Source organism: Mastigoproctus giganteus, chromosome 3, assembly GCF_048544385.1.
Source record: "Mastigoproctus giganteus isolate SK-2022 chromosome 3, ASM4854438v1, whole genome shotgun sequence".
NCBI classification, from domain to species: Eukaryota; Metazoa; Arthropoda; class Arachnida; order Uropygi; family Thelyphonidae; genus Mastigoproctus; species Mastigoproctus giganteus.
Window position 1 is genome coordinate 117,272,413 of NC_143577.1, and position 13,012 is coordinate 117,285,424.

Below are 13,012 nucleotides of genomic sequence, written 5' to 3' on the forward strand. Positions count from 1 at the left end.
TTTCGATGTGATGGTTAAATGTCAGCTTTGTGTCAAAAAACCACCCTCAAATCTAAATAATATGAAACAGGAAGTATGGATACTGCATTAATCTTTGGCGAGGTGGTTGTGGGCTCTTTCTTCAAGGAGTAGAGCATGCCCTCAGACTTTGCTGGGTTGATATTAAGGCCAAATTGTTTGAGGTAGCCTACTAGTGTGAGGAGCACACTGTTAATTTCCTCTGTGATCGTATTGGGGTCTGCATTTGTTTGGATGGTGGTCAGTATTTTTAAATCGTCAGCATAAGAAAATATATCTGGTCTCTGGATTATAAAAGGGGAGATAATGGCAGTAAAGACGAGGCTGGAAAGGACTTCTGTGGTATTCCAGTAAATATTTGATTAGTATAGCTTTTGTCAGAATTATGGAGTATGATTGTACGGTTCTGAAGGCGTGATGAGAGGAAATGCAGTGCATTCCCGCTTATGAGTAGTGGTCTTCAAGCGATCGTAGGAGGGCAGGCAATGTAATCCTCAGCGGGTTCCAGTCAGGTCTCAGTGAGGCACAGCATATCAAATTCTTTAGATAGCAAAATTTTTTCAATGGTTTCAAGTTTATTCCTTAAACTAGGGGCATTCTGGTAAAGTAGTTTGACCACAGGGGTCAAGAGGACTCTCTTAATTGTCCTCCCTCTAGTCATTTGGTTGTTTCGAGGCTGTGCTGTTGCCCTTGCTGTGATTCTGGTTTTGATAAGCATCTCAGTTGGGTGGATTAGATTTTGGGGTTGTCAATCATGAGGGGATTTGCAATGAGGTGACTCGGATGGCAGGGAAGCAGGTGAGCGCATACTGGGGCATCCACTTTTGCGGTGAAATGATCGCTACTGCGGCTATAGGTGAGTCAGCTGCGTTTCATTCTGGGAAGGCTGTGCATTTCCTAGATTGTCATACTTACTACAGATTACAAAGCTTATATATTACAGTTTTGTATAAAACTTAGCTTTACTGTTCTGTTGGAAATTCATTCAATTAAATTACAAACACAATCAGTTTTGTACAGTCAAAAAAAAAATTGTATAGGGACACTGGCGCACCAAGGATTTGTTTTTTGAGGGGGGGGCGCTGCTTGGATCTAACAAAAAATGTAGCTGTTTATTCGTTTTGATCTGATTTGGAAGTGGCCGAAACCGGTAGATTTTTTTGAGTGCGTCTCCACAGAAATCGTAATTAGATAAGAGCAATCTTTTCATCGTTTCAGTTGTATTAGGATTGGATCATGGTCTTAGTTAAAATAACCATCTTGAGGAGTTAAAATAACCATCTTCACTATTTTAGCAAATTTAAACAAGGAATTAATTGTGGAATTTCTTACAATGAACTTTCTCTGACATTATCAGACCATTTAAATAAGCCATTTGTTAGTTTTGCATATGATTTTACTTTTTTATTTTTTATAATCGAGTTTGCATTCTAGGGATTTCGAAGATTTTGAAAAAAAAAAAAAAATGCATCTTTATCGATCTTGTTTTGGTCAGTAATTTGTCTTTACTGCTTTTGATTAACAGATGGATTACAAAATAAGCATACAAATACAGTTCAGATGATGTTAACTTATATACCTGTGACATGTGAAATAAACTAATTCCCCATATTGTACCTCATTTTTTTTCTTTATTTTTGGTGTGTATGGGAAGGGGATTGATGGAATATTCTGTTATTATCCTCACACACAAGTTGACGTATTTGATGTACCGATGGGAATGGAATGGAACGCTGCTTCCAGTGAGGCTCATTCATCAATTGTTATTACATATTCTTTCGGAAACCATATTCTTTGTGCCTTTGTTTCTTTTTCAAGGAAATTCATGTTATGGAAGAAACGGGACTTGCTGCTATGAGCAAAAGCCATCTGTGGTAAATAGGCTTCTCCGCTAACTTTCGGCATTTTGCCTTCTTGTGCTCTTCGGAAAGCAAACAAAAAGCATTTACAAGTCAATTGCGCACAGAAAGAAATACAATACTTGTCAGGAAATGCAATGATAGCTTATTTCTGAGAGGCATAATGTACAATCGGTAAGGAAACCTATGAATAATGAAAAAGTCAGCTCACGATCGTTTCTTTTAGTACTGAAACAAGCATTGCTGCATCTTCGAGGACTTAGTGCCCACGATAACGGATGCAAACATTTCCACAGACAGTGGGGAAAGCGGAGAGAAATCAAAATGGACTTGCAGTCTAATGGGAAATTTAGTAAAGTCCTGCTTATGACAATGATGATAACAAATTAATAAACAAATTTTAATTACTGTGCAACATATAAAGTAAATATTAATTTTCCCACATTACAGGATTCGGCAATTTTATTTATTTAAAACAGCACTTCATTTTTACAATTATAACGCGAATATTTCAATTTATGTACACATATGCTGCCCTCCAAAAGTATCCGGACATCTGCGTTTTAATAGGTCGTTTGACATTTCCAGATAAAGAATTGACCTAGAGGAAGTCGAATGAGCCACACAAACTAGTTATTCTCTCAATGCCACGTTAGAGCTGAGCCGGCTGATTTCGAGAATGGTCGGATGTATGGTTGGCTTGTTTATTAGTGCAACTGTTGACATCTAGAATATACCGTCAATGATGCTATCATGATGTGGAAGCATGACGGTATCACCCACTACCACCCAGCAACGCACAAAAAGACCACGAAAGCACGCCCGTCACTACCAAATACGGAGGATGTGGAAAGGTCAGGGAATGACCACCGCATATCCCGGAGCAATATGGCCTTAGTTGCTAATGCTCCTAAAAAAAACCAAATAACAAATAATAATAACAAAAACACGAAAGCACACTCCACGTAACCGAGGTACCTGGAACGATAATACAATAATCTCGTAAAATATTCCTGCAAAACATTAACCAGGTGTTAAAGACAAGGGGCTGAAGTCTGATTGAACGAACACACTACGTACGGAGCTCACAGCCTCTGTTCTTATTGGAGAGCTGCGGCACATAAGCGAAACCGCAGTCAACAGTCTCTCTTGACATGATGCAACCGTAACTGATCAGTAGAGCAGTGGACATCCGTTCTATGGAGTGACGAATCTTTCTACACCTATTGCAATCAGATGGACGGTTGTGGATGGATGATGTCTAGAGAACGTGTACTGCTGGAGTGCATTGTGCCAAAAAAGTTTGGAGGAGGTGGGATTAAAGCGTAGGCCGTTTCTCATTGTATATACTAGGACCGTTGGTGGTTGTGAGGAGACCCATGAACGTCGACTCCTACGTAACCTTTTAGACAGTTCTGTGCTTCCTATGATGTGCCAGTTTTCCATCTTCAAATGGGTTCTTCCAGCAGGATTTAGGTCACGGGGCTAGATTTTTACAGAGCCGGTTCTATTTACTCTTCTGCTGTGCCTCCTCAATCACTAGAGTTCAATCTTATTGAACATTTGTGGAACGCGTTTTTCCGAATAGGGATCTGCAACAATTAACAACAACAAGAACTGTGGGAAGCAGTGGAGTTACAATGGGCGTGCATCCTTGTGACACGCTTTCGATACCTCCATGCAGGAAGGATCTTGACTGTTCTGAGTGTTAAAGGAGAACCTACTCGTTATTAGTCAGATGCACGCAATACAGTAGATACTCAATACTGTATATATGTAACGAAATCTGCATAAACATTACTTTATTTATTTTTTAACCTGACACATCCCATTATAATTCTGTTTATTTAATCGAGTTATTTTTACATCCACAAGGTAATCGCGTGTAAATGTAATGGTGTAAATTTGTCGTAGACTTGTTAAAATGAATGAAAATTTATCGCCTTGAAAAGAGTGCAGTAACTTCAGAGAGAGAGAGAGAGAGACACAGACAGAGACAGAGAGAGAGAGAGAGAGAGAGAGAGAGAGAGAGAGAGAGAGAGAGAGAGAGAGAGAGAGGAGGAGGAGGAGGAGGGGGGGCTGGTTTAATCTCTGCTGCCTTCACTGAACTTGGAAGATACAAGTTGCTAGCTCATTTACGTAGTCGTAACCAGACTCTCTCTACTTGCGCTTGTATAACAGAACAGGTCATTCAGATTAGAATTGTAGGAAATTCTGGTGGAGGAGCTTATTGTCCACCCTGTCTATTTATTAAACAGACGAAGACCAGCTGCAAAGCGAGCTGCATACTTCGCGCAACTCTTCATTGTAATCAGTGTAATAAATTTAGACCATTCATTCAACATGGACTGCTGAGTCACTACATAGTGCAGAACGTTGGAAAGGGGCTTAGCACCAATAGATCTTGTTAATTTCAAGTTACTTGTAGCAAATATATAACCCGCCTTCGCTGTTTATCTCACGAGTCGTCATTAGAATAGGAATGTGGACAACAGTAGCATCCCTTATTCGTTAGCCAAAGTACGTATTTGTATTAGGATTCAGAGTGATTGAACGTGTTCAATGAGTGAGGTGAAATCGTCTTCGTCATAGGATACATTTTTCATAACAATTGGAAGGGGGAGGGGGGGTAACAGAGAACAGCTATGCAGCATTTTTACAACATGTAGAAAATAGGATTACGCTGGGATCCCAGTGTAACTAACAGCCTACTTCTGGCTTTCTCGCTCTTCAGGATATAAGACTCATGATGGGGTTCAGTTGAACCTCGAAATATCTCCCAAGTATTCACTTCAGTGAACAATTAAAAGCATCACGTGGTGTAACATTTTTTTAATTTCCTTTAAATCACAGTTCATGTTTCCTTTCCCAGTTGTTTGAAATTAGTTTCTTTCCAACACCATTTGAAAATTTTAAAACATAGTAATATTTCGTAAGCATATACAGTATAGTGACATTTCATATATATTCTGCTACAGAAATAACTACTATATAATATACACGCTTGATACCATTGTAATGACTTAAATTGTCACATTTATTGATGCAGTTTCCTTTGTTGTGATTTTCAATCGCGGTACTTTATTCCCAATTAATTTCAAGCAGTAATCACTTTATTTTGTGGTTTCCATTATATATAGTATCAGAAAGACAACAGATAATGTCATTTTCTTCTTCTTTGTTCATACGTGCTGGTATGTCTTTGCTATCATTTGTTTTCAATGTCACCATTGCATTTAATGAAAACTTTCTGTTGAGGAATTCCATGCTTGTCAAGTAACTCCTCAGGGACAGGCACGAGTCCATTTGTCTCTCTATGGTCCTTGAATAATGTATTAGACTTGGGTAGCTCTTGCTCTTTCTATATATATGTATGAACTTCTGCTCTTTCTTCACAGCATTTTCTTAAGTACTTTGTATTTTTGAAGAATTACAATCTACACAACTCAATCCATTTTTCAACAACGCTCAACTAGTCCGTTCAAGGTCGAATTACCATAGCACGGTGTAAAGTGTGTTGGTTGTCTGACCGCACCAGGGGTTTTCCCCATCTCCACATTGTGTACAGTACTCTGTTTTTGTGACAGTACTCTGTGGAGGCCAAAGATTTAAAAAGTGTTTGGGGACTGGTTTATTGTGTACTGTTATGTTCTGTTGTTTCTCTGACTATTTGGCCGTGGGGCCCCTATTGGGACCCACCGTTTCCATTTACCACGGCACAGTTGCTCAAAAGCAGCGAGGATCCCGGTTGGTTATTTTTTTATTATTATTTTTTTTTTTTTTAGGAGCATTAGCAACTAAGGCCATATTGCTCCGGGAAAATGCGGTGGTCATTCCCTGACCTCTCCGCATCCTCCATATTTGGTGGCTCACGGGCTCGAACCCCGGTCTAATCAAGAAGCGTGTGCTACCGCACTGCTGCTCCTGCCCACCTCGCTATGGAGGCGCCGAGGATCTCGGAACACTGCGATTACCGTTATTACAGCGGGGGGGGGGGGGGGGGCGGACTAAAAATACTTGCTCCAATACCCAGACTATTTAAATCAGGCACTGATTCCGATAGTCTTTAGTGTGGGGTACGATCATAATGATAATAAATATCAATTTATTTGTGTAGGCATTCCAAACTTACATGTCGTGAACGGCACCCAGTCCAGAGGTGTTTACATTAGCGAAATATAATAACATAACTTAATTTAATAATACAATACAAAGCAACTTACTCATAAAAGGATCTCATGCATAAAATAACATTACAGTGTGGGCGTATGAACTTAAAAAAAATAATAAAAATTTTAAAAGATAATAGATGATAAGAATCATTTGTCTAGGTTATTATGAAGGATTTTGTTACTAATATTTTCAACGAATTTTTATCTTGAGGTAGCAAATTAATACAATATTTTGCTGTTTAATTAACAGTAATGGGGATTCATTTCATTTTCATTTGAGTGAGCTGTCATCTCAGTTGCCACCCGGATTTTCATCCATATGCAACCGATTCTCATTTAATAATCAATCTTAACCGAATTTCAAAAGAAAAACTGTTAATATTAAAGACCAAAATTGGTCAACTCAAATCAAAATATTATGCAAATTATTCGACCATTCAGCCTTGTGGTGGGGATGGGCAATCACACCTCACACCACAAGTTACCATCCCCACCACGAGGAGGTAGGTCTCTACTACCATCCGGGCATTGCCCGACAGCGACCATATGCCAGTTTAACAAAATTCATAAAAGAACAAAAAATTTCATACCTTTCAAACATAAACTTTAAATTCATTTCAGTGAGAGCGAGCGTCCCTAAGTCCAACCTCACTCTCAAGTCCTCATATATAGGACAATATAACAAGATGTGAAGGCCAGTCTCGGTCTCTCCACACTCGCAAAACTCTGTAAGGGTCAACCCCAAACGAAACAACCTTGACCTCAAGCCATGCCCAGTGAGGACAGCAGCGGCCGCCACCCCAAACTGGAGCCAGGAACGTCGCTCCCTACTCACAGTATAGACCGAGGGCATAAAGGTGTACAAATGACGACATTTCTCAGAGTTTGTCCACTGGAATTGCCATATGGTACTCAACTCATCATCGATTCGCCCCCGCTCCTCTGTTATACCAGGAGAGACAGCCAACTGCCCCACTGGACACGACCGGACGCCTAAAATCACTCTGGTAATCCTCCGCTTAAGAGCGTAACGCAATGCAAACTGTGCCACAACCAACTCAGCAGGCATCTTTCCCGCGAGGACACACAAAGCATCCGTGGACACAGTTCTGCATGCCCGGGTTATACCTAAGAGAGCAAACCTCTGTGCCGAAGACAAGATTCTACGAACATGCGAATGTTCTATATACCCTCCCCAAGCCCCAGCAGCGTAAGTCAAAATCGGGGTAAAGATGTTATCATAAAGGAGGTGGAGGACACCCCCCTTTATACCCCAATCAACACGCGTCACTCGCTGGAGCTTGGCATATAATCGTTTCACCTTGTCCCGAACATAGGCAGCATGCACTACCGTAGAAAGTCGCTCTCCCAGGACAACACCCAGGTACCTAGTCTTCTTAACCACTCTAAGCGAAAGATCACCAGAACGACACAAAGGAGGTCGAGTCCCGCTGAGGCGGCCCCTCAGAAGAACTGCAACAGATTTCTCTGCAGAGACATCCAGCTTATGCTGACCTGCCCAACTCAATAATTGGTTCAGAGAAGCAGCTGTTCGCTCCTCTAACATCCAGCGGGATTCCCCACACACCAAGATAACCAAATCGTCAGCATAAGCTATGCTAGTTGTACCTTCCACACCTTGCATTTGAAAGAACTCATCGAGAACCCAAGTCCAGAGAGTCGGCCGCAGAACCGAACCCTGTGGACATCGTCTGTAAACTCTTCTCTCACACTTCATGAAAGGAGTACAAATGAGCACAGATCTCTCTCGGAGATAGTCCTCAAGAAGACGGTATAAATTTCCTGGACAGAGGGACGCCCTATCCCTGCGCAGGACACTGCCCCACCACAAGGCATCGAACACCCCCCCTAAAGTCCATAAACAAGCCCAGGACATATCGACCAGGCAGTTCATTAACATGATTGATCAAATTATAAATGGCATCCTCCGCAGAGGAGCCTGCCTTAAAACCGTACTGATTGTTGGTCACCAGCCCCTGAGCAGCATAATGAACTATCAGCCGCCCAAGGACCAGTCACTCCAACAACTTTCCAATAACCGACAATAGAGGTATTGGGCGATATGAACGAGGCTCATCTATGGGCTTCTCAGGACTCTTGAGAATAACCCTCAAGTTAGCCGTATTCCATATTGCCGGAAATACTTCCTCACGAAGACATGTGTTGAAGAGGTCCAGGTACACATCAGGACTCGCCTGACATGTCTTCCTCACCACAGTAGTTTCAATATTGTCCAGTCCCGGAGCACGACCTTCTCTGGTCTGTTGTAAAGCTAACTCAAGCTCAGCGGGGAACAAAGGGAGACTCGCTCCCAATAGTAACATAATCAGAATTCTCCTGAACAAACTGACTCTGCAGAAAAGTATCAGGAGAACCTTCAACTAAAATTGAATTAATCAAACAGGAGATAGAATCAGCCCATCCCAAGGTCACTCTGTCAGTAGCCACAAATGTGGACATAATTTCACCGCCATAGATCTTATCAGTAACCAACTTATATACAGAAGACCAGGGATCAGCAGAGCCCCTCTCCTGCACAAAGTTTTTCCAAGAAGCCCTTTTTAATAAAAACAATTTTATTCTTATATTCATTTCTTTGCATCTGATACTGCAACCGCAGCTCAAACGATTCCTGAGAGTAACACCTCCCCTCACGTTGATACCTCTTACGCGCATGCTGTAGATCTTTTCGCATACGCGTAAGCTCAGGTGTCCACCACGGTACCGATCTTTGCGGTCTTCTCTTCTTCCGCAAACACTGTTTACTTAAGTCCTGCAATATATAAGTCAAATTCCTAGCCTTCTCTGACGCAGTCAGATCATGCCACATATCAAATTTACCAATCTTAGAGTGCCATAGAGCAAGAAACGTAATCCAATTTACACCACGCATTGAATATCTACCTATATCACTCCAGTGCCTCATAGGCTCCCCAGTAGTGATATTGAATGTAATCACTCTGTGATCACTGGTCGTCAAATGTTCTCGCACTCTCCAATTCCTAACCATCCGCAAGATGGACCTAGAACAAGTGCAGCCATTATCAACCCACTGTAGGATGGAAGCCTCCTCAACAATTCATGCTGAGGGAAATGGACCATTATCTGCCACGCTGGTCCAGTGCGGGTTGGCAGATCGACCGTATTCAGCAGTCAGGGGCTTGAACCCCGGTCTAAGCAAAGAGCGTGTGCTACTGCACTCCCGCTCCTGCCCGCTCGGCTACGGAGGCCTACAACATCTATATAGGACTCACCAATTACAGAGGAGAACGTTGGCAGTTGTTCTGAATCATTAATCACTTCCATGTCTGCAGCAGCCAAAAACTCTTCCAGCTCTGTACCTCTGTCATCAGAGCTCTGGCCACCCCACAGAGTAGATCCAGCATTTGAATCCATACCAACAATTAAATGAACCGAACCAAGTGTACTCACAACCTGCTCAAGATATCTTATGAACACAGCCATAAGTTCTGATGGCCTACAATATAAAGACACAAAATAGACTCTACCAAATCCCCCTATAACTTCAACACATACACCATACGATGTAGTCAAGGAAGACACAACAGTTACTGTCAACTGTGGGTCAGCTATTATTATTGCAGCACAGGGAGATCTAGGAGCAGCTATAATTCTGTATCCAGATGGATAACAGACCACCTTATCTCTGAGCACATACGGTTCTTGAAGTAACACCAAGTCAGCTCGTTCCTCCTCTATAACTCGTGTCAACTGCGAGGCCACACTAATCGCTCTCTGACCATTTATCTGAATTATGGAGTAACTATTCTTACTCTCCATAATCTATCCTGCGTTTCAAAATATCCATTGCCCTAGCATATTCAGGACATATCTTGTCAACAGCAGAATGGTCAGAGGGTAGTTTTCTCCTCCAGCAGTTAACACATTTCGCGGAGTCCTCCCGCTTGTCACAATCCCTAAAAGAGTGCCCCTTCTCAGAACAGTGACCACAGAATGACTCACTCTTACAATGTTTGGCAACATGGCCAAAAGCCATACACCTATAACACTGTGTGGGAACTATAAGATCGCGCACTCTATGAGCACTCCAATCAACATAAACCCTTTCACGGGCGATCAGAACTCGCCTGATCAAGCCCGACGTCTCAATAATAAAATTATAGCCAGTTTTACCTCTAGCTTTATTTTTAGTCATCACAGCTGTCTCACTTCGAAACTGCTCCTCCGAAACCTCAGATCCACAAAGGTTTCGGGTCCAAAGCTCCTGCAGGAGATGATCTTGATTGACTTCCTGATCTAAGTCAAAAATAACAAGTTTCGGTCTGATCTTTAGAGACTTTTCGACCACCAGGCCTAGCTCACCAAGTCGGGAGCACTCTTTGATCTTACGAATGCCTTGTTCTGTGGCTGCCTCCAAGGCAACCCGACGATCACGAATAGGCCTCACACCTATTACTTTCGTGTCACTCAAGGCCGGACGGATAGTCTTCAGGAGCTCCAACTTCACGTCTTCACTGGTCCTGAATTTCTCCGTCGTAGCAGGCGCCTCCATAGCCAGGTGGGAAGGAGCAGAAGTGCGTAGCACATGCTTCTTGATTAGACCGGGGTTCGAGCCCGTCACCACCAAATACGGAGTATGCGGAAAGGTCAAGGAATGACCACCGCATATCCCGGAGCAATATGGCCTTAGTTGCTAATGCTCCTAAAAAACCAAATAACAAATAACAACAACTCCGTCGTAGCCTTAATGATCACAGTCTTAGTCGCAATTCTAGGTTCACTAGAAGCCTTCACAGCTTCAGAATATGTTCGTTCTGCTGGTAGTCCACCCGCAGTCCTCTCTTTCAATAAAACCAACACAGCATTATCTACTTGAGTTTTTTTGAACAACCTCCTCGAGGTGATCCCAAAGCGTTAGCATTTCATCTAACGCCATTATTGGCACTTTATACTTCAAAATTAAAGTTCTTAAGCTTTGTCGCGCTTGCTTGAGGTCCTCAAACCCATCACAGGGAGCACACTCATCCTTATATATTTCTTGGATATTATCTTGAGGTCCCACTTCCTCAACTATTCCTTTTTCTTTTGCCCGAGAGCGCAAGGATCTCTTAACACAAGTTTTACTCGTGTCCTCTTCATCTTGCACCTTTTTCTTAATCTTATGTTTTCGCTTTTTCTTAGAGAGAACTCCCACACTAGGCCCAGCAGCTTCTGTCCGTTCTTCCTGAAGCTGAGATTTCAACATAAGTTCTTTCCGCTGTATAAAATCACTTAATTCTTCATCACTATCACTATCAGAATCCCCACTCCGGGGATCTGAAGTTATTTTCTTTGAAGCCATAAGAAACAATACAAAACAATTCAACTAACTATATTAAACCTAATTAATACTAAATTTAATCACTAAATGATATAACAGCTCAAACAAATTTAAACCAAACAGAAAAAACCAAAAAACACGAAATTTTGAAATATACCTAACAAAGCTCACTCTGCCAGCTGGGGGAACCCCCTAGCTGTCAGAGTGAGCTCCACCTCCACCTCCAAGTGAAGCTCCACCTCCAAGTGGTCTGGGCCGGGCAGCTGGGGAACCCCCCAGCTGCCCGGCCCAGACCACTTGGAGGTGGAGCTTCTTCAGAACAATTGAACAGCAGGGAAAAAGCAAGAAATAGTCGAATAATACAACCAAAAAACACTCTAATCACCTTGCAAAAAACCAACTGCTATCAATAAACGCTCTGGCACCTGGGCCTAATGGGGATAGAGGAAGAACTTGTCAGTGGTGCCCTTCAGGTGATTTTTAATAGAAACCAAGCATAGTGTGATTCAGTATTTTTAGGGGTCATGCCACGATTTCCTTGTCCTAAAATTGAGAGTGAAAGCCAGCTACAAAAGAAACTGATTTTTGGAGTTTCGCTTTTCCTACAGCAGTTATCTCTTGTTTAAACACCAGTTATAACAAATGAAGGTTATTCGATTGAAAGTGTATGTTTTATATCGTACAAATTCGTCATGGATTTAAACATTTTGTTGCATCGTTGAAAATAAAATCTATTTTTCAGGTGTAGACTTCAGGCTACTGCTAAGAGAACCATTTCTTGACATTATTCCCAGTTAAATTGCTCTTAATGCCAGGGTTGCGAGTGGACGTGAAGATAGTGAACCTCAGCCAATCCGTTGGCCCCTTGGTGATCTCATTCAGCTAAGTATAGTCACCTAGGTATGCCGAAATATGTCAGGGGATCCTTTAATGCTCCATTCGTACACCAACCAAAGTTGTTTAGATAATCAGCTGTGGTGACCTCCTTTGTCGTTTTATTGAGGGTTTTTTTTTTTTTTTTTTTTTTGTATTGAACACAACTTTTGATGATGATCTGCTGTATCCAACACATCAGCACTGCTTTACTCTTAGATCTCTCTCTCTCTCTGTTTTGGTCTTTCATTGCGACGGATGTGTTGAGTAGATAAGTTAATGGTACGAACATTTGTTTTAGTATTTTTATCGGCAAAATGATGCAAAGAAACAAGCTTAATGTAGCACCGGTCAAATAAATAAATAAAATAAACCATAGTTAATTCCATGGTAAAACCTCAAGCTGTGAAAGCCATATTAGAGCTATTGTACATGAAAGGATTAATTTCTTTCTGTACTTAGCTATGAGCAAACTAGAATTTTTACTTAATGCATCGGTCTTATTATTGCAGAGGAGTCACTGTACCAGCAGTTGCCTTGGTATCGCACTATTCTAAATAAAAGGCATTACTCCAACGGAAAAGTATATTCCATTCCTGTTTATTTAAGGTGTATGCCAACACCCATAACGAGGTTTCAACTCTGACTGGAGTCTCATCGGTGGACAGGAATATGAGATCGATGTACTTAGTAGCAAACCTAGTTTGCTCATAGCTGTGTACAGAAAGAGGCTACTCTCGCCATGTAAATAACTATATAGCTTTCAC